Source organism: Leptinotarsa decemlineata, unplaced genomic scaffold (genome assembly GCF_025532065.1).
Source record: "Leptinotarsa decemlineata unplaced genomic scaffold, Ldec_3_MD MMD2_P_RNA_scaffold_5, whole genome shotgun sequence".
Lineage (NCBI taxonomy): Eukaryota > Metazoa > Arthropoda > Insecta > Coleoptera > Chrysomelidae > Leptinotarsa > Leptinotarsa decemlineata.
Window position 1 is genome coordinate 9,126,864 of NW_027412532.1, and position 23,496 is coordinate 9,150,359.

A 23,496-nucleotide genomic window follows, 5' to 3' on the forward strand; every position below is an offset into this window, starting at 1 on the left:
TCCAACCTATCATCGAAGGCTATCAAGGTTGCACGTGATGATCGCATCTCCAATCAGACGGATGACCCTTTTCTGGATAGAATCCAATAACTTCTGGGTATGTTTGGGGGTAGAGTTCCATGCATGAGAACAATACTCCAAACAAGGTCTGATCTGTGCTTTATAAAGCACCGAAAGTTGCTGAGGTGTGTACAGTTTACTGGTTCGGAACAGTGTTCCAAGCTTTTGAGCAATTCCAGCGACATGATTGTGTCAAGACATATTGGTGTTAATTTTAACCCCTAACAAACTTATCGAAGTATTTCAGTGGTGTGATAGAATAAAAAATAATTATTGACGAAGATTTTGAAAATTAAATTTTTCAAAAATATTCGAAACGTTCGAAAATGTAGAACACAAAGAATTCGATTATTCATTTCATTGGAATTGCCAACAGTTGGAGGGGATATTATAAAGCATCAAGGCATCGTTTTTACCATGGAAGAACACACCTGATAACTGGCAAAAACAAGTAATCCTCTCACGACTTCGACAGCAACCTAAATGTACAGTGTGCAATTCTAAGTGTTGAACATATGTTAACCGAATGCGTTCTATATCATAATGAGAGACTCAATTTCAATAATACCCGTTCACTCAAAGACATATTAGGAGAAAATTGTAATTCTGACAATCTCTTAGCTTTGCTCAAACACATTAGTATGTATAATAATGAGATTGGAACCTTTGGTGTGAAAGTTGAATAACTTTTTTCGAGATCAATTGCCCTAACACCAAACTGATATTTTTGCACTCAACTCGCGTTTCGCCAACAAAGTTAGCATCCTCAGGAGAAGAAAATTGATACCTAGTCTAGTCTAGTTAATCCTTGTATACTGAAAATTGTTAACTGAGGTTGTATACTTGAAATCCAATATGGAATTTCTCGGTAATTAACTACCTGCCAGTTCTTAGTAATTATTCTCTTCCTAACAGAAGTTTAGAAATCGGGCTAAACGGGATGGTTTCCTTATCGCCATTCATGCTGTTCTTACATTTTGTTATTTCTAGACTCTCACATGCATCGAGTAGCCTGGTGTCATGTACATGCTTATTCAGTTTCAGATTGTTTTCACCAATTCTGTGATCCTTGTCTAGAGCATGTTGGGCGTTAGTATATAAGGATTAACCAGACTAGACTAGGTAGGTATCATTTTTCTTCTCCTGAGGATGCTAACTTTGTTGGCGATACGCGCGTCGAGTGCAAAAAAATATCAGTTTGGTGTTAGGGCAATTGACCTCGAAAAAAGTTATTCAACTTTAGTATGTTACACGAAATATAGCACTAGCATGATCTGTATCACTTAACCTATGCTAATAACCCTTCGTGGCTGAAGCGTCTATTTAATAAAAAAAAGAATTCGATTTTCGTGTAATCCTTTGAAATAAGTGGGTGGAAAAGCTCACATTAGATTCGTCTCTGAAATGGGAATGTCAAATCAAGACTTTTAAGCTTCGTAACCAGTTATACCTACTAAGGCAACTCAAAAGCTGTATTGATTCGAGAATAGCCTATTTTTATTTATTTTATTCCTATATCTGCTATGGCTTTGGGGTATAACTCTAGCCTATCTCCTTCTGTCAAAAAAAGCTATAAGGATAATTGCCAGTGTTGATTTTCGTGATTTTTGCATTGAATGTCAACAGAAGCGACACACATTATTTTCCGACAGTCCGAATCTCTGCATATGATGATTCAGACGACAATGACCTGTGAGAAGGCCTGTGAGACATCGTAGTTCATCCCTACTGTAGTCCAACAACTGTTTGGTTTCAAACTTCGAAGGGTGAATGAACGCCTTGGAGTGAGCCAATCCTGGAAGTTCTTGCCAAAAGTACATAAATTTTCTTGCCGTCCAGGTAGTCAATGTGTCTATCAAGGCAACTCAAAAAAGTAATGAGTTGTGTTGGTTTGAGAAAATCCTATTTTCTTCATTTCATTCCAATATACGTTATGGCTTTGGAGTATATCTCCAGCCTATCTTCATGTGTCAAGAAACGCTTGAAGGATAATTGTCAGTGTTTGTTTTCATAATTCTTGCATTGAAAATAATGATGACAATGTTTTCTGTACATATTTACGAGTCGCATTTACAAATTCATAAGAATATTGCGAAATTTCAATCTCAATCTGAGATTGAGAAATAATAATCATCTGATATTGACCCGGTTTAGGCTAGTTTTTCATCATGTTTTAGTTTTAAGTAATTTTCGCACTCATTTGTATATGTACTACTTTTATAATAGGTCTTATTATGCTTCTGTTATTCCGCAAACTTATTCATGTATATTTTTTGTCATATTTGAAAAACCCTTTGGCTGTATATGGTAATTGATTGTGCTTTTTGTTATATTCAAAGACACTGAATGAAACGAATAAACATTAATATCCAATTACCAATATAATTGATCAGTATTTTCCCTCCTAAGTAAAGAAATAGCAGATTTCAACCAAAGGTTTCATTTTTGACTGAATACAGGAGGTCACCCATAAAAAACCGTTCAAGACCCTCAATCGTCTCCTTGAGACCTCATCACTCAAAGTATTTGACTTCAGTGCGATTTCAATAATCTTCATCAATCTTCTACGTACGAAATATCTGACGCCTCTAATTGAATACGACTACCGTCACAACTAGTTCGAGTCCCCTCATATACAAAAAATAAAAACGACGAAAGAGAGAAAAAATCCCGACTTCCTATGCTAAAAATATCCAGAATGAACGAAATGGTTAAATTTATCTCGGGGGGCTCTGGAACAAACGCCGGCAGTGTGACTTTGGGTTTTGGCCACCGAGCTCATCGGGGTTGGCGTTGGAACCTCCCGCGAACATTTCAAGGTTGACGCGATTTTCGAGGTTTCAATGTTTCAATTACGGAAAGTGAAGTACGGTCCGCGAAATTATTCAATTAACATGTTGTGAGACATATCTATATTATTTATTTATTTATTTAATTTATATAATTTATTTAATTTATTTAAATTATTCAACTATTTATTGAAAATATTTAAGTGCGTTATATTATTGAAATAGTGTTCATCAACTGTACGAAAATTGCGGAACAATAGAAGGTAAGTGTACGTTGTGCTCATTAGGCAACGCATCCTACATAATATGAGAAATGATGACAATGACTCGGGAAAGTGTCTATTTTTATTGCATCCCATGCCGTTAAAAATATCTCTCTATTGGAACTCCCACTCAGCAAAGGTGTGATAGTTGTGTACTATTGTGAATTCGTTCTAAACGTTTTAATATAGAGTGAAATCATGAAATTACCGAAAATATTGAACAATTTCAGACGTATCAATTTTATTCGTCTTTATCGTAATTGTTACTGATATATACTTGTATGAACTGTTCAATATTCAATAAAGTGATGGACGTAGCCGCTACGTGGTAGGAAATCATCATGAAAATTAATAAATTGAACTTCCTATGTTTTATACCACATGTATTTGTAACTAACGTTACTGCAGTTTCATCCTTTCCGGACATTTTGAAACGAATACAATAAACTTAAATAACTGATAAGGTAAACCCTTACATATCTCTACATCACTGTAGGTGATGGTGATAACATAGGTCCTTAACTTAACAAACAGCTGAACCAATGTTTGACATTTATGAACAATCTCAATATGAAAACATACAGTTCACATTCGAAACAACGATAGAGAAACAGGTTAATTTCTGAGACCCAAATATCACACATAATCATCATGAGTTTGAGTTCAATGTATTCAGAAAACCCAGCTATACAGACATCACAATCCCAAGAGGTACATCACGACAGTAATAAATTAGTAGCCTACAACCCAAAGTTACACAGACCATTCCTGTTACCTTTGTCTGATAACAATCTAGATGGGGAAACTGAATTAATTATATATGGGGGTATACAATCAGAAACCAAGAAATTTGTAAATTCAACATATTTTGGTAAAAGAACAGAGACAATTGCGGGATTTTTCAGAAAAAACTGAAGTATAAGTGTAAAACATAGTTTTACACTTATACTGAAGTATAAGTGTAAAACTATATCATGTTCAATATTCACAGATTATGCATACATCCATGATTAATATATAATATATCAGAAACGACATTATTTCTGTTCAGTTTTCTGTCATGAAATAGCTCACAAAATCAAAAATATATAATTGATGAACTTCAAACTCCCCTTTCCTTCGAAATATTGAATGAAATGTCCGTGTCTGATGAATAATCCATTTCATAACTCTTTGAACATGATTTCTAGTAATATCAGCTCCATGATGGTGTCAAAAATATAATAGATGTTACCAAGTTCTAGATTTTTCTTGAATACTATTTATAGAATAACTTTCACACTTGTAATTTCAGTGAAGACGTGTTTCGCTACACAGTAGCTTCCTCAGTCGAACTGGTTCAACTAAGGTTATCATAGTATTACCTCAAATGTATGAATTATTCTTGTTTTCTGTTTACTAACTGAATGATTCGTCATCGGTTATGTTCGTTAACATTTTTTATATTTACCCTGATGTCACTCTTACTGACACAACTCTGAATCAGACTGATGAGGAAATCTGCTAATTCATCCGTACTTTGAAGCTCATGCTATTCAATACAATGTATACTTTCAAACACGTTCTGTCTGTTTTTTTAATCAAGTCATTATTTTTTCGATCGATTCAGAAATGTTTTATTATGTTTCACTCTAAATAGTATAGGCTTATCAACTGCAATAACCTACCTGGTTCAATCCTAATGTGTAATGTAGTGTAGTGTAATATTGTGATTCTTTCCCCTTTATTTGATTCGGGTTTTACAACCTAAGGGTCTAATTAGTTTTATTATAATCGTTTAGCCAATACCATATACCGTGAAGTCTACTTTTTTCATACAACTTATTTGAAGCGACATTAGGTAGTGATCTGTGATAAGATATCTGTAGATGATGAATTTGAATTTGGTTATTTTTTATATTAATGTTAGATCTGTGATCTGAACAAGAATTATGATTTCCTATCTCCTCGATATTATCATTGATATAGGACACGAATCCATCTTCACAGAGTATAGTAAAATACAGAAATCATATTCAACGAAAGTCATTTTTGTGGAGGAAAAATCAGTTTTTTATCGACCTTTTTTGGGTATTTGTTACCTTCCACAATCTGAAAAATATAAAAATTATAATGGAGAACTACCCATCATGAAGAAAACTTTGGATAGTGGCGAAATGGCAACCAACTGATATCGGAGAGTACCTTGTATTACATCGAATGTTTCAGTTGTCAATCAACAACATTGACATAATTTCATATTTCAAAACTTCTTTGACATCTGTCGAAGAAGTAAAGAAATAAGATATCAAAAAAGGAATAACTGCGAATATATTCGAATTTTTTATCCATTTCTGAAGACGGAGGCTGATTTTGGCCTCCGAAACGTAAAAGATAAGTATTATTTCTCAATAATTTTTTTTGAAAGGCAAAATTGTTAAATACGACAAATTACTGATAAATAGAAGATTTTTCTTTGTGCAAAATACTTTGTTTTTTACGCAGTAACTTATCGGGGTAGACTTAAAAGTTTGCGCTTCTACACTTGTATAAAGTTCTCCATTATAATTTTTATATTTTTGAGATTGTGGAAGGTAACAAATAACAAAAAAGGTCGATAAAAAACAGAAATCATATTGTACCTCAGACAACTATTTCACTGGAGCGACTGAAAATCGTATGTGATTGCAATAATATTCACAACACAAACAACATTTCATTGAGGCATTACATTTTTTATGAGTATGATAATATTTCAGTAATTCCGATCTCAGTACAATTATATACAAAATCCTACCGTATTGATCAGTTTTCGAATTTCATTATTTTATATAAATATAAAATTCTTCTTCAACATTAGCAAGAAATAATATCCCACAGTGGAAATGTATCGTTATTGAATACAGACCAGTTTTCATCTTCAAAACTGATTTCATTGTAATTTTCATTATCATCAGCAATCACCTATATTTCAAAAATAAAATATGAATATTTCATGTACTGGTTCATTTGAAATAAGTTTTAGTGTATGAGTAATATACAGTAAAAATAAAACAGAACACAGAGTCATATGCTACAAATGCAATACGCATATACACAGACGGCTCAAAAACCAAAGAACGCTCAGGATGTGGAGTTTACTCCAGATCACTAAGCCTAAGGATTAAGTGGGGAATGGAAAAAATACCAGCGTGGTTCGAACAGAACTCGCGGTTAGACTAAGACTTTTAGGACTTCGAAAATTGCGGAACTAGCCAAATGTTACACCCTTGCTCAATCCTTCAAGAGATGGGATGGAATCAAAGCATGCAGTTTTGCCAGGATCACCCTGGGCGACCCTGGGAAGCTGGCGCCAAAAAAATATCTGGCGATAACCAGGAAAACCCTACGCTCAACAGTAGGGCTTCCGACTGGCCACTGTCAACTAAGGAAACAACTCCATATTATGAGGCTAATGGACACACCTCCATGCAGGATATGTGAACAGAAGGATGAAACTGTCAGGCATGTCTTATGTGAGTTATCCGGAGTTATCGTCAATAAGAGAGTGTGTGTTCGGCGAGTCTTAGCCTACACCTGCCAATGTGAAGTGACCTGTCCACAACTCTTCTGGAGGATGTTCAATGGATTACATGTGGCCAAAGTGCTGTGGGCCTACACTCGCCCTCCCTACTCTACAGATACAGATGAGTACTAAACAATATATCTATTGAGTATGAATGGGGTTATTGTCTTCCTTCTCCATTATCATGATAGACCAATCTCCACTAGTTTTTCTGACATGGATTGTTAATTGAATATCGTCTGTTATACCATTATCATTTTTCTAGCGGCTTACACAATTTTCAATGTTGTTTTTACTATTCCACTGTTGTGTATCAAATTGAGAATGCTTTTGTTTGTTGTGTATTCACTATTAGCCTTTCAATTTTAGAAATTCCATAGCTTTCATTTCCTATTTCTGTTTTCGTGGACATCGTTGATATATGTTTCATCTTCAATATCATTCCCATGATATCGTATAATATAATTGTTCTTTTGTTCTTTTGTTGTTTCAAACTCGTGAACTCAAGTTTTTGCCTTATAAAATTGCTTTGCTTCTTGAAGACGAGATTTTCATTTGCTAGTTAATTAGGTAACAGAAGCAACTTTGCTTTGGTCGTCAAGAATTGAACAAACGAAGATCATTGATTCGGCTCATGAAGCAGTTATGTGGCTACCAAAATTAGTACCACGGAACCAAATCTGGAAAAGAGCTGATGAAATAAAATGAGAACTGGGCAAATATTCGTAAGAACCAACACGGTAATATCGTTTTAAAGAGGTTATTTGGAAAAAAAACAACTGAAAGAACTAGTACATTATTTTTTGTGTCTTATAGAATTATATTCTATAAGACTATACTCCATATATCTATAAGATATATATCATAATTTTTTAAGGTGACGTTTTCATTAGGTAGTTCATAGAAATCTGTATCTGTATTTGTAGAGTAGGGAGGGTGAGTGTAAGCCACCAGCACTTAGACCACATGTGATACATTGTACATCCTTCCGAGGAGTTGTCCTCCTAGGTCATCGTCCATCCTGTCCTTTCCAGGAAGCTGGTCAGGTCACTGGGAGACATCTCCTTTATATTGGCAAGTGTAGGCCAAGACTCGCCGAACACACTCTCTTATTGACGATAACTCAGTCTCATCTTCCTGTTCACACGTCCTGCATAGAGGTGTATCCACTAGCCCCAAATTATGGAGTAGTTCATTGGTAACAGAAGCATTTTTGGTTTGGTGGTCAAAAATGGAACAAAAGATGAACAAATGATTTATATCATAAACCAGCTCTATGGCAACCAAAATCAATACTATGAAACCAATTCTCAAAAAGGGCTAAACAGGTAAGATAAGAACTGGGAAAATATTCGTAAAAACGAATACGGAAATACCGCCGCAAAAGGGTGATTTGAGAAAAGAACCATCCGAAAGAATAACCGAAGAAATGAACAAAGCATTTTACCAAGATTACATGGTAATGCTCATTTAGAGGTTATCTGTAAAATATGCTTTGGCTGTAGACTTTGCAAGAAACGAACAATGGATCACAAAAAAAGTAATTCATGAACAATCAAAACTCAGACCAGAAGAATATAACAGTTATCAAAGAAAGAACCTGTACAAATTGATATAAATAACAAGGTTATTGAATTGTGTAAAAAAATGAAGGGAAAATAGTGAGTTTTCGAGGCTCCAGTGTTTTCCTGAAACTTAGTAGTAGAAATTTTTATAATTTTCCATAGAAAATTGTCATGGGATTATCAATGAACTCTAAGTTGTTTTATCAAATATTCAAGTAATTTTACGGTGATTATGAATCAGACAATTTCGTTGTCGCGATACGAGAGTAATAACTGTAATCTAATTGAAATTAATAATGCTCTCCTTCCCTTGGATGCGTCGAATAATAAACGAGGTGTGTACGGAGACGAACAGGAAGGGTGCGCAGCTATTTTAAAAGGAAAGAAGGGTTCATCAGCCTCCAGAAGGGTGTCATCGTAATACATGAGATGAGAGGACACCTGGGAGTATCTTTGAAGTACAGAGATGACAGTGAGTAACTTCGTATGACATTTCACAATTTGCGAGTCAACTTCGAAGGAGATAACGTTCCCTAATTTTAACTTCGTCGTAAAAGCCCATGAATTTTGTTGGAGTTGTTGCAATGTTGATAGATCTATTGCCAGTTTTCATATACATTTTGGGAATTTGGCGACTTGATTTGTGCTAGGCTAAAAATGGAAAGAAAACAATAATGCTAAATCGTCTGTCAATGTTTCGATATTCAATAATTGTTCCCAAGACTCACCTTGCTAATTCCTTTTGAGAAAAACTTTTATACATGAAAATGAATGAAAGTTACATTAAGTTTCGTTTTTTTTTTTTTCATCAGCTTCTTACACTTGATGGTTATTAGCGGCGGTATATGTTTATTACAAATCACTAGGTAGTAGTTACATATTCTTCACTTGGGCTTCGTCCTAAAGCTTATTTAAAATCTTGATGCATATTGTCGCTAGCCGGTCAGTTCTCACTCAAATCGACCACCGTGTTGGTCGTCCAACCCGTATTAGGAGTCACAAATTGAAAGATGAGAACTCGTTAGCCTTAGCTCGCAGAAATTTCGGCTTCTAAGGGTTGTCGTTCGTAGCGGTGCGACAGCTGGTTAACATATATTGAAGTCGTTTCTTTCTATTTGGATGGAACATCGGACATTTCGTTATGATGTGTTTCACTGTGAGTGCCATTTCACAAATTTGACATTGTGGTATGGTCGAAGTAAACGATATTGTGCATACTTAAATTTGTCAGCACTCTCAAAGGCCAAAAATAAACAATATATGAAAAGAACCGGCTGCGAAGTAGTCCACGTGGACCGTAGATTTTGCGGTTCGTATTGGATGATTTTTACTAACCAGGTTTTGTGATTGTCATAAAATTAAATTTGTAGTCATATTACTGTGACGAATAGAATGCGGGGATGATTATCGCCGTCGTGTTGAGTTTAGGAACTGATCGCGATTTGAGTGCTGAAATTCTTATAGTACTGTTATAATTACTCAAAATTTTTGTTATCTATTTAAAATGTGGCGTCTTTGGCAAGTACTAATAGTAATAACGAGTGTGATAACAAGGCAGACATTTTTCAGTGTAGTGATTCCAATAGCGATGGTAAACAATGCGGAAAAGAGATATTAGTGAATAAGATTCGGATGCATTCGAATACTGAAACACGGAGAGTATATTTCAATGTATACAAGAATCTACCTTTCAAGTTTGGCTTCGAAGGAAACAAACTATTACAAGCAACATCAGATTTGACCAAAATTCCTTTCTCAACTATGCGTAAAAAATGGTCAAAAATGGTCAAAAACAAACCTTTAGATCCCAAGACGCGATGTGATACAGGATTACCAAAACCTTCAGATGTTCATCTACTAAAATCATTGAAGAAACAATAGGTATACGATGTTACAAAAGCAATGAGATTCCTACAAGTAAAATCGTAAGATATGAATTGAATACTTCCGTCCATAACGCAAGCAGCTGTGACAAAACTTTCAGAATTGACTAAAGAAACTAGGTTTCAGATTTAAAATAATGAACAAACGTGAAGCAGTTATGGGAAGCATAAGAATAGTGGAATTGCGTAGAAAATACTTAGAACAACTAAATATAGACAAGAACTACGGCAAATTCTCCATTTGGACAAATCTTGGTATGACACTCACGACATATTTACGAAAGGGTGGACTGATGGGTCGAGAATGTGTACGCCTAACATACCTGCAAACAAAATGTGATAAGAAGGTAATAGAGCTAATTGAAGAAGAAATATCTGATATAACCGAAGAAGAATGGCAGAAAGGGATTAAGGAAATAATTTTAGTTGAAAAATACTAAGTATATGGAGATTGGACACTTCCATGTTGATGGTGAAAATGAATTTAATATTGATTCAAATGACGACAGTGATAGTGAAACAGAGAATATAGAAGACGAATTATCTAATGCTTTTGAAGAAAGTTAGTGAAGTGTTTTGGAAGCGATCGATTGTATATATGTAAGTAAGTTGTATATATGTGTATATGAGTAAGTAGTATATAAGTATATAAGTAGTATATAAGTTTATAGTAAGTAGTATTCCAAGAACACTCTGATTTATTCCTGAGAGAGAAATATTAATGGAGTGATATTTTATACATACTGTGCGATCAGCAAAATAGGCGTATAAATGATAGACGGTAGTTTATGTAACACGTTCAAAAAATACTGTATTTTCGAATAGTAGACGAGATTCTAGGGCGAGTCGTAGGTAAGTCTTGCAAGTCTTCGAGTCGAAAGTATTTGTTTTCGGTCGTGTTACGTACACTATTGACACAATGTACACGATGATATACTTCACTATAATTCTTTGTAGAAAAACATTTCTACAACAGAAACATTTTAATTCATAGAAAAATTTGGGCAACTGCTTATATTGGAGGAATTCAATTTGTTTGAGAAGCTTGGTATATTTGAATGTTTTTTTCAAAAACTACACCTCACGATTTGATCTCCACAACTCTATTTGAAAAATATACCACAATATGTTTCGGTAGCAGAGTAGCTTTTTCAAGTGATTGAATTTCAATCACTTGAAAAATCATCTGACAATTTTTGGCAATTTTGATTCTATGTGAAAGTGAATTGTCTATATATCTTTCAGCGACATTGGTAGACTTCCAGCCTCCCTGTCTCTTCTTTGAATTTCGAAGTGTAAATTTAAGAGTTCCGCAATTCCAAATCCGAAATTCCCCAAACTGTGAATGCCAACAGGCTAGATCGAACATTTTTCTTTTTTGTAATTCACGAATATTCTGTTATGTGAAAGGTGGGATGAACGTAAAGATAAATATTGCCTATTCAACAACAGGTGTTCCAATTACAACAAAAGTTCAAGTTCTCTCAATATGTGTTTCGGAATCTGGTATTTTCACAAACAACATGTCTTGTCGTTTATTAGATCAATTGACATTTTTGTTAGTTTTTTATTCAAGATTCTAATAATTTATTTTTGAATCACGTTCTTTCTGAACATAGTGAAATTTACGTTAACAATATTGAGGTAAAATGTGTCAAGGAATTGAATCAGCCTCTTTCCGAACAATCTGCTGGGGACAATTTAATTAGAGGAATTCCTTAGTTTTCTCCCGCCTCACGCTCATCATTTCTCCCGTTCCCCTCCCCGCACCCATCCCGCCTGTCACGGCTTCGCCCTATAGGGGTTCAATGTTCTTGATGTGGCACCCCACAGATGTTTTGTATCTTTTCTCATCTGGTGATGGCAGTTTGTTTAATGCTTGTTCGAGGTATGAAAGAGATGTAATATCGATGACGTAGATCTTATGTATTGTGTCCAACAGAAAATAGATATTTTCTTTTTCATCCTGATAATTCCTTTTTAATTTTTCTATGAACAAGATGTAGGATCTTCACATAACTAATTACTTCAGAAACTTTTTTTTTCGTCATTGATTTTTATTTTTATATTATAAATTCTTTCCTCAGTTCGGACTTCCATTGTCTGATATAATACAAATTGATTTGGAATCCCTAAATAAAAATTATGAAGAATAAACGAAAATAACAATTTTATTGAATGGAAAACTGAAATTACAAAGAAATAACATACAAGCAACAACCAAAAAAAAATAAAAAATTGAAATATTAATAAAAGCTGAAAATTTAAAAATTAAAAAATATTATTAACAAGAAGTGAAAAATGAAAATTAAAAGATTCCAAACCAATTACGACACGACGTTTCGATTGTTAGTATCCACAATCGTCTTCGGGTGATAACATATAAACATATAAATTATTGTTAGGAAATTAATTTTTCATAACTCCATTATCGAGCAGTCGTACAAATCCATCTGCTTGGGTTTTTTATGTTGATTCTTTTATTTTAATTCTTACCTACTTCGAAGCCATTTGGGATGTTTCGAGTGGGTACTCTCTGATAACACTTTCATGTGTTAAGACAGAGAATTCGGGCACAAGTGGTTGATCCTTTTTGACTAAATTCATGACTCGACCTTTTGTCTGTGAGAAAGTTACTTCCAACACATTTTCTAGCAGAGGCATTCATTCATTCTCTTCTGAGATTTCGGCGGGAACTAATCCTAATTCTGACTCTCCTCGTCACGAGGTTACACTGTTATTTTTTCTGTTTGTCGTGTTGTTAGTGTTATTAATAAATTTTATTATTTGTAAACGTTGCGCAAATGCATTGAATGAATCAATTTGCACAAATTATATTCAGTTTTAGTTTCTCAAGTAGTGTAATTTTCTGATTTCACTTCGGGATAATAGGTTTTTCCTTCTGGAATACCTTTCAGTATTACCCCCAGTGCATAATAACAAAGAGATAATTGGAAGCTAGGTAAGTTATCGTCCAACCCATGTTAGATATCACACAAGGTAAGACCTCATTAGCTCGCGCAAGTTTTGACTTTTTAGAGTTGCCTAACTTGGAGGGCGACAGTTGGTTAACGGAAAAATATATTTTTAACAGACAGACAGATTATAAAGTGTTCAGTAAATATTCATTGCACTACAACCTAATCGGAGTTGGAATTGGAGTGTATATTGTTTCCCCTCGCAATGCTATGATTTTGAAAAGTTTGCTTTCAAGAAAACAATTTTGTTTATCATTATTTGATGTTTCCAATACTTCATCGTATTTTCGTTCACTTGAGCTATGGGAACATTTTTAAATCATGCATTTGTTCACATTTCAAACGATAGCTATTCGCTTTCCATTACCTCCGTCTAACCTCATCAATTATATAGGTTTTATTGATACTTATCTACAGATTATTCTCGTTTCTTCATTCTGAAACTGATAATCTGCTATGTTTCAGATAAATTTTTCAAATATTTTCAGGAGTTTGAATGTTGTTTTTCAATTTATATCCGTTTTAAAAAAAATAGTTTTTTACAATTTCAGTTATTTGTTTCTCGAAAACGAATGATACTTTGATAAACATTTCCATGAAAAAAGTTGTTCATTTTGAAGAGTTCCCCCACATACTTAGTTTTCGTAATGTTTTCAGCAACGCCCTAGGAGCTAAATGATATGCATAGATATAGAATATCGTAAAGACTTGGAAAGGATGTGAATATTATGTTAGATCAGGAGCGAGTCTACAGAAGAGATGGATGCCGAGTTTACGACTCCTACGCGCGTCTACAGAGAAAATGGATGTCGAGTTTACGACTTCAACTGACCTCCCTGTAAACTTAGATCAGGAGCGAATCTACAGAGGAGATGGATGCCAAGTTTACGACTCCTACGCGCGTCTACAGAGGGGATGGATGTCGAGTTTACGACTCCAACGGACCTCACTGTAAACTTAGATCAGGAGTGGGTCTACAGAGGAGATGGATGCCGAGTTTACGACTCCTACGCGCATCTACAGAGGAGATAGATGTCGAGTTTACGACTCCAACGGACCTCACTGTAAATTTAGTTCAGGAGCGAGTCTACAGAGAAGATGGATGTCGAGTTTACGACTGCAACTGACCTCCCTGTGAACTTAGTTCAGGAGCGAGAGCTGCGGCGTACGCAGAATCTGTCTCAGGTGGGGGAACTAACCCCCCATGAGCAGGTTAGCAAACGTTTGCGCTCAAGTGAGGTTTCACCAAAACCAGAGGCGGAAAAGTCCTGCACGGCTGAATCTAAGGCATCGTCAGGTGTAGCTGACGTGCAAAAACCCTCATATGGGAAGGTTGTCGTGGGTATCAAGGTGGGAATCTTGACTATCCGACTACCTCATTAACAGAGCATATACTTTGTGCCTGCCCTGCTGGGGACCGAATCAGGTCTTTAGAGTTCGGCAGAGCCGTACTCTTACCATCTGACCTGGAAAACCACTCACCATACAAACTAATTGGCTTCGTTAAGAAGCTGGGTTTGTTTGGCTGAGTGAGAATATATGTGAGTCACAATAAACCCTTGGGGGTTGCGGTGGAGGATTGAATAAACCCACTCACTTTGGACCTAACCTAAACAGAAGTTTACTGTCAAAAAGTTAGGGTAGTTTGAAATAAATAATGACAGTGTACGCAGCTCCCTCTAAATGTTTCATGAAAATTAATATAAAATTATGATTCACCACGCCGAAAAAACCCCGGGTACCAAATTTTGTGCAAATAACTTATTTTTTGCAGAAGTTATGTTTGAAAAACAAACAGAAAAATTCAATTTCAACACCCTGTATCTCCGAAACGAAGCATTCCATATAAACGAGTTTATATAAAGTTTCTTGATAAAATTATCTCAGGAAGACGTCACTTGGATGTTTCAACCTACTTATATCTGAACAGTGTTATTTCAAAGAGATGTATTTTGTGTTGAACACTGATGTTGAAGTTCATATTATGATGTTTGAATTTATATTTGTATACCCTATATTTACGTTGAATTGCTGAATGGTACCCAGTTACAAAACAAGGAAAGGTTGTTGTCGTTAACGATAAGTTGTGAAATTGAAGAGAAAAAAAAAGTCAAATGAAAAATAGTTTTATTGAAAGACAACAAAACTTGTTGGTCCTTCGAGCCGGATCATCGCTATTTTCGGAAGAAGCTGCTTTTGCTGGTTCATCAACGTAATCGTACACAGACATATTGGTGTCCATATCAATATCTAACAAATGAATAGTTGTGTGCTCTCTCTTCTTCTTCAATGTTGTCATTTCATTGATGATAAAATGGTGAGTTTTCTGCATATTTTTTTTAAATACGAATCTCCTTCTGGTAGCGAATGTACATGTTAGGGAATCTAAATGGAAGAAAAATACAGGGTGTTCTTTGTACAACAAAACAATATATTGAATTTCTGCTATTGCTCAGTAGATTGTTAAAGTATGATAATAAGAGTTCAACACCATGGAACCAAAGATGGCTATTGTTCAAAAATAATCTTTGAGAAATCTCGAGCAATGAACAAAAATGATTTAGCAAGCCATCGCAATTCAATCAGTAAAGTCTCGTGTGAGTCTGCCAAAACTGCCCGTATCATTTTCTAAATAATTTTTCCCGTTCATTCCTGAAGATAAAATAAACTATCACAGTTCATTAAGATTATAGCGACCTTTTTGACTCACCGATTAATTCCAGTACTATCACCGCCATATGTTCCCAAATTATCAGTAGGGTGTGAGAGTAACACGTGCGACAAGAGTGACAAAAACGTACTCACAAAAAATTAGTGAAACACATGCATTTCCGATGGACTTTTTCATACGTCTGCCGGTTTCACTCATAGAGAGTGGTTTTTTGTTGGAGGAAATTCTACGCCTGAGCGGAAGAATAATTACGGCACCTAGGCAAATAATACGGCAATATTTCTTCGGTTTCGTTCGACATGGTATCTGTAAAATGAGAATCTTAGTGAGGAGTATGATGATCATAATATGAGAACTTGAGTATTATGTGAAATGAGGTGATTTCAAAATAAGTCTGGATATAATATCGAGAAAAGGTACATAGCTATAAGAAAATAAAAGTCTCCGAACTGAATATAATTATGTCAGGACCGACAATTTCGCTCTCTGCTTCGATAAGTTTATTGGGAGTTAAAATGGACACCAATTTGTCTTGGCTCAATCATGTCGCTGGAATTGCAAAGGTTGCATGTCAAAAGACTGGATCACTTTTCCGAACCAGAAAATTGTACACACTTCAGCAAATTTTGATGCTCTATAAAGCTCAGATCAGACCTTCTTTGGAGTATTGTTTTTAAGTATGCAAGCATACCCTGAAGTTGCTGGATTCCATCCAGAAAAGAGCCATTCCCCTGATTGGAGACACGAACATCACTTGTTATTCTTGATAGTCTAGAACATCGAAGAAAGGTTGGAGATTTGTTTCCCTTTCATTTATTGATTCATTTATTTATTTCATACAGTATTCTACAGGATGAACCCAATTACAGAATAGGGAGTAACAGTGGCATTTACAAATATGTACTTACATAAAATAATTTGTGAATCTATATAAACAAAAATTAAGAACAGAACTGTCAGTTAGCTAAGAAATGTATTTTGATTTGTATAATTTGGCAGTTGAATATATCTAGGACATGACTAACAGAATTAGAGGTATCACACATTGTATAAATTGGAGATTTTCTCATTATATTTGTACGCGGAGTGTTGAGATAAAATGTGAAACTACTCCTAGATGACCGTCTAGTAACCTAAAAATTCAACATATGTACAGTTGAGAGCAGGTGATAATATTATAATAATAATAATAATAATAAATCATCTTTATTCGTCTTTGAACACATATGTAAAGCAATAATAATAATAGGTATTCGACAAAGATAAAGTGGCGAAGTGTCACCCGTGGGTGTTTTTCAACTTAACCATGGAAATACAATATTAATTTACAATTTTCTGAATTATCTTACCTATAAAATCTACGATGAGTATAATTCTATTACATTGTAGAATAATTTTGCTGTCTGAGATCAATCAAATTAATGAGTACCTTAAATTCATAAAGTGATTGACTGGTCATTATCCGATCTGTAGATGCAGAGTTCGACATTTGTTAATCATATTGAGCTCCCAACTAGCAATTTCGTATATTATAATAGTTGCGGAAACGTTTCGGAGAAAGAAATTATAAAACTACATTTCTTCCAGAAATGTTTTCAATGTGTTTATAAAACTGCTATGAATAGAAAATTGGCACCGTTTCCCTTACTGCACTTTTGCAACATATTTGAGCGATACCTATAAAATAATCAGAAGACAGTTTTATAAGAGTTTTTTAGTAGTTCCAAGTAGGCGTTATAAAATATAATACAGCCGAAAACGATTACAATAAAATAAAGAAGTGTTAAAAATGGTTTTTTGAATACGCAAGAAGTAATTTTGTATTGGACACTAGGAAAATATAATTGATATGTCACCAACTGAAAACTAAGAAATAGAAGTGTTGAAGCCATTTTAAAATATCACTTTTCCACTCATAAAACTGTTAAAGACATTGTTTGTGTTTTGAAGATATTATTATTTTTACTGCAAATGAAATTTTATTGACAAATATATAGCCTATTATTAGCAAAATTTAAGCACGCCACTCATTTATAAATGTTTTCAGTACAATTATTAATTATACACAAATTCACTCTGTCGACGTATTGATTTTCTAGTCACAAACTCAACTTACTTTATCCTAAATAATATAATGTTATAATATGTATGTACTTTTCAGCTGTAAATATCACTATATGTGCGGTATTTCATAATTTCAGTATCACCGGTTTGCTATAACTTAAAATGGCGTCGTTCTATAAAATAAATTGGTATCAGTAGCAAGCATTTCAACGTATTTTAGTTACTATGTTACCCCTATAAAACTGTTAAGTAACACTTATTTCTGGGAGTGATGGTATTGCGGCAGAGTCGGACTACTTTTAAAGCTAACCTTTTCCTGTTTCTCGCAAAAAAAATTGAAGCACTAGGTTAGGTGGGATAGTTTTAAGGGTTTTTTGTTTTAGTATTTCCAATATACAGGACGACTCAAAACTTCCAGAAAGTTTTTTTATGGAACACCTAGTCATTTCTTCGTATATTCGAAGCACTTCGAACTGAATCTAAAACTATTATATAACCCCCAATAAATGGTCGCCATTGAGTTATTATTTATTTTTATTTATATATTCGGGAGACAAACAGAAAAATTCACTACAGTATCCACATAATCGATGGTGTCCCACTTGAATAACTTAACAAAAATATTCTTACTAAACTCAACTAAAATTTTGAAAAATTTTTCAAAGCTGTGATTAGGAATCGATGTCAGCTGGTTGTTCTTAAATGCTGCATTTTATTCTTGGTGGCAGCAAATGTATATAAGCTAAAGCAATTTGATTTCATAACAGTTATATTGTTGTTTTTGAATTGTAGTTAATATACCATACTATGAAATAGTTGGAAAATTATTATTGAAGTGACAATATGGTAATGAAAATAAAATAGTATCTGAAAGCATTCCAATAAAATGATTTTATTAAAGCTACAGGAAACAGTTATAAAATGAGCTTGAAATAGTTTTACAACTATCATAAAAATCTCGCAGAAAAGTGTTATAAAACTGCTACATAACAATTTAATTTTATAGGAAAATAAGTTTTATAAGTTAGTTGCAAAAACGTTTCTGTGATAATTTCCTGACTATTTTATAATGGTTTTTTAATTTTATTTCATAAACGTTCCTACGACAAATTTATTAAACACTTTAATTGCTTACAACTGTATTGTGTTCACCGATCATCTAATATAATCAATTAGCATTTTGGAAGTAATTATAAAATACTAATGAAATAAAACTGTTGCAACACCATGGAATAATAAAACAACTCTGCTGGTTGGGCTGATAATAGGGATTTCAACTTCTTTTTGGAGTTCATCATATTGTTTATGAAATTGAATAGAAAAAGAAATTCACAATATTTACGCCTTACTTCGAGACTACAAAAATTGTGAGTTGCAAGCAATTCATAATAGGGTATTCCTACTGTAGGATACGTGTCTTCAAGTTTAAAAGACATTTATTTTAGGAAGCGCCCCTGTAGGGCTTCTAGATGATTTATATGAACCTGATAGTAGTGACTCCACACGATATATGCAAATTCCAGCCTAGATCGAACAAAAGTGAAATAAATTAATTTCAATGTTGAAGCTTTTTCGAAGTCTTTTGTATTTTTAACTAAGAATCCATACATGCGATGAGCTGCTGTTAGAGTAGTGTTAATATGTTCATTGAAAGAGAGGAATGAATCAAAAGTAACAGCTAAATCAATGAGTGTGTTTTCAGTGAGTAAGACATTACATTACATTTGGATATGTTGAGAGATAGATTATTCTTCCGACACCATGTAGCATCGCGATTTAAATTCAGGGCGAAACGTTCGCAATCATTGAAACATGTTATATTGTGATAGAGTTTCAAGTCATCTGCGTATAAAATGATATTGACATCAATCTCAGCTCCGATGTCATTAATGAACATATTGAACAGTAGGGGTCCTAGATTTGATCCTTATGGTACACCAGATGTGTACGATAGACTTGAGGCCATTGAGTTGGACGTATTGCTTACGGTTGTAAAAATACGATTTGAAGGGGGGAATTAATTCATTGGATAACCCAAAAGTCGAAAGCTTGTTGAGCAGGACACTATGGTCAACTCTGTCGAACGCTTTAGATATAGATAAGGGAGGAGTTCAAGTGACTTGGCACCAAGAGCGATACATATCAGAAATGCTCGATGGACTGTGTCTGCTAATCGTTTTGAGATTCAACTCAGTACGCCTCAAACTTTGATGTTGAAGAACTCTTTCTCCTTTAGAGAACAGCTTTTATGATGAATAAACTTCCTGATAATGTTTTTCTGAAAGAATTTAATCTCTAACGATTCAATTCCAACGTGAATTGATACTGTCGCACAGGCACCGCTCTCAAAGCGCCTAAGGGACTTTCCTGTAGTGCGTCTGTTCAGCATTTTAAAGCGGAATCTCAGAACACCAATATCTCCCAAGTACCTAGACAGTAGGTTCTGGAATATGCCTGACGGAAAACAACTATTTCCTAGACTAATACCATGATGGAAATTACCATACAATAAACATAATATTTGAAAAATATTACTTCATTAACAACATATTTCCAACTTGGACTGTACGAAATGAGCCATTGAAGGTTTCGCTAAGAGCTTTCTAATTTGATTTGAGATTCGTTCAGGGCATATTTTTTCAGAGATGTAATTGACGTAAGCCGCAGGAAAGATCTTTGATGTCAAAGTGGTCCTTTTCATGGAAATTGTGAACGATCAAATTCCTTACCCGTTTGAGGGATACAATTATACTTACTGATCGTTTGAACTCCACCCTTTTGCATATGTTGAAATATGTAGTTCAATGTTCATTTGAAATTACGATGTTGTTAAATATACTCGAAATACTTTCGTTATTTGTATTCAATTGCACATTATCGAGATAAATTTCCGTTCAGGAAGGGTTGTGAAAATAAACGACAAAATTCTGAATTATTAGTTTGAAATGAATTCGATTCATTGAAATGAATTAGCTCAGTATACATTGACATTACACTGATGATGAGGAATAATTGGAGTTCAGTTGTTTTTTCAAAAAGAGAAACATGATAAAATGTGAAGTCGTACAAACAAAATGAATCAGTGAACAGATATCAATAGATTATAATAACTTTCTGTCAACTGAAAAATCAAATGTAAAATATTTCAGAATAAAGGTATAATAGTATACTGAATTTATCATTAAGGAGAAGTAGATGCGATAAAGGGATTCCCAAGGTTCTCTTATTGGTCTACTTTATATCTCATCACGAGCAACATTCCCTGTGTATCATTTTCAATACCTGTTTTGTAGAAAGGTAGTTTCTACAATTGTCAAATTCCAGTAGGAATTTCCATAAGGAACGTAAATAACACAATGAACTTCATTTATAATTTAACAACTCATAATTAGTTACATATACGTTGACATAATAATGACGATTCTGAACAATACCATTTTAATCGAACATATGACGTTTGAAGTTCAATCTCGACTTAATTTATCATAAATAAATGATGAACTGTTCAATGATGTGGTTTACGGAACTTCTTCTAAAATGTAGAGCATTTTTTAAATCCTTATGACACGAACCATTATTTGTGTGCTAATTCAATGAATACTTCTATCACTTCACAATTTTTGAGACTCTGCATTGGTTAGGTTAGGTTCAGTTGGGTTAGGTCCAAACTGTGTGGGTCTATTAGATCCTCCATCGCAACCCGCGGAGGTTTATTGTGGCTCACATATATTCACACTCGACCAAATGAACCCAGCTTCTTAACGAAGCCAATTAGTTTGTATGATGATTCGGTCCCCATCGAGGCAGCCACAAGGTATGTACTCTGCTGTTTCACCATTTTCCAAAGAGAGGTAACACACACTATCTTCCGACAGTCCAAGTCTCTGCATAAGATGATTCAAATGACATTGACCTAGCCAAGTTATATTTCTCAATTGAAACAAACATTGAGCAGAGTTTCTTTTTCTGTCAGAACTATCAGTATAAACACAAACAAGAAAGTAGCACAATCTATGATTATGCCTAACTCAATAGGCTGCCACATATTTTTTCGTTCAGGAATAGTCAATGTTGCTGTTTTAGGTCATGTGGCCTCGATAAAAATGTGGACTAAGTAGTCCCAAACATCAGGAGTGAGTCGTATAAACGTTTTCAGTATTGTTACGTTTTCCCCGTGAGTTTGATAATAATTGACTACACTATATAAACAAACTCAAAACTTCACATCACTGCAGCACTGAATACAACCCTTCAACTTCAGACTAATATCCAAATATTTATTGCCTCATCAGGTCACTTTGTACCGCACTGTCAACTGAACTGACTCGATAAGCGTGTTGGTGGTGTTTATATATGGTAATTGAAGTCTCCCTCAGCCGATAAGGAAGTCGCTAGAAGTCTATAGAGGCGACGTGGCATATAGAACAATAGCGCGAAGCGCAAGTCAAGTTGAGTGCGATCTTTGCCAAGTTACAATCGATTCACGCAGACCAGAGGCGGCTGGTGCAATTATTTTCAGGGAAAGATTCACAACAGTATTCTTCTTGAATACAAATCCCCCCCATATGAAATGAAAATCATTCGTTGAGAGGCTTGTTCAATCCATTCAAGTTGGATTGAACAACTTGTATTCAAGTTGACGGTGTTCAGTAGAAACTTCTGATATAGCAATATTTTCTATTTAGTTTCACTTTCTGGTTCAGAAATTTTGTATTCAGGGTAGCTTATTTTAACTGGAACCTTCTTTATACACACGTAACCATATTTTGGAAATGAAATATCTATCTATGGTTTAGCCGGAGTTCACGATTGAACATCTATAATTCAGAAACAGTGACAAAAACTTGTATAGTCTCTTGAAATGTTCTGCTCCTCACCAATATTGCCATCACCAGTTTTGACATCCTTACTCTGGCCTAATGTCTTTTTGGTACTATAATGGCAACAATCTATCTCGTTTTTCTGACAGCTCCATATCACACTTACCCAATTGTTGTTGCTTATCCGAAACAACTGAATACTAATTACCCCCTTATAAGTTTCAGCGTCAACTTCCTTTATTGTTTGAACTATACCGCTCCATTATTACAGCGTAAAAGCGGAAGAGGGGTTATCAAATCTCAGTGAGGTGCATTAGGTCGTCTGGGAAAACTTAGAACTTCGCGAATTTACGGGATCATTCCGGCGTTTTCCTTCCGGGAAAGGAATAGCAAGGATCGTTTAGCAAATATATCAAGTTTCGTTGTAAGGAATATGCGGAAAGTAATCTCGGAGAAATATTCGAGTTTCAGGCATTGTGTGTGAACAAAAAGAAAAAGGAAAGAATGAACGTAGGTGTAATGGAGTATATGGTTTCTTTGTATACGACCGCCTCTTTGAAAACATTCGAGCTACTTCAATAAAGTGTTCAAGTGGAAAACATTGAGAATCGTATACGGAGTTAGTAATTTTCAATATAACTTGTATTCAATTTTTTTTCAATCCACCCAACTAGCAATTTCGTATTTTATAATAGTTGGGGAAACGTTTCGAAAAAACAAATTATAAAACTGCATTACTCCCAGAAATGTTTTCAAGGTGTTTATAAAACCGCTATAAATAGGAAATTGGCACCGTTTTATAAAACATTGTAGTTATTATCAATATTTTGTAAGGCCTTTTACGAACACTACAAAACAG

The 23,496-nt window shown here is 34.5% G+C and overlaps 1 protein-coding gene across 2 annotated transcripts in view; it reads left to right on the forward strand.

The window, feature by feature from the left end:
* Nucleotides 1-2,834: 2,834 nt before the first annotated feature.
* rols (zinc-RING finger and ankyrin repeat domain-containing protein rolling pebbles) overlaps nt 2,835-23,496 on the forward strand; it is a 439,138-nt gene continuing 418,476 nt past the window's right edge. Inside the window, exon 1 of one of the 2 annotated variants that reach the window (XM_074169496.1) lies at nt 2,835-3,112. The gene's annotated coding sequence lies outside the window, so the exon portion shown is untranslated. The remainder of the gene's footprint in view (nt 3,113-23,496) is intronic. The other variant, XM_074169503.1, reaches the window with a different exon arrangement.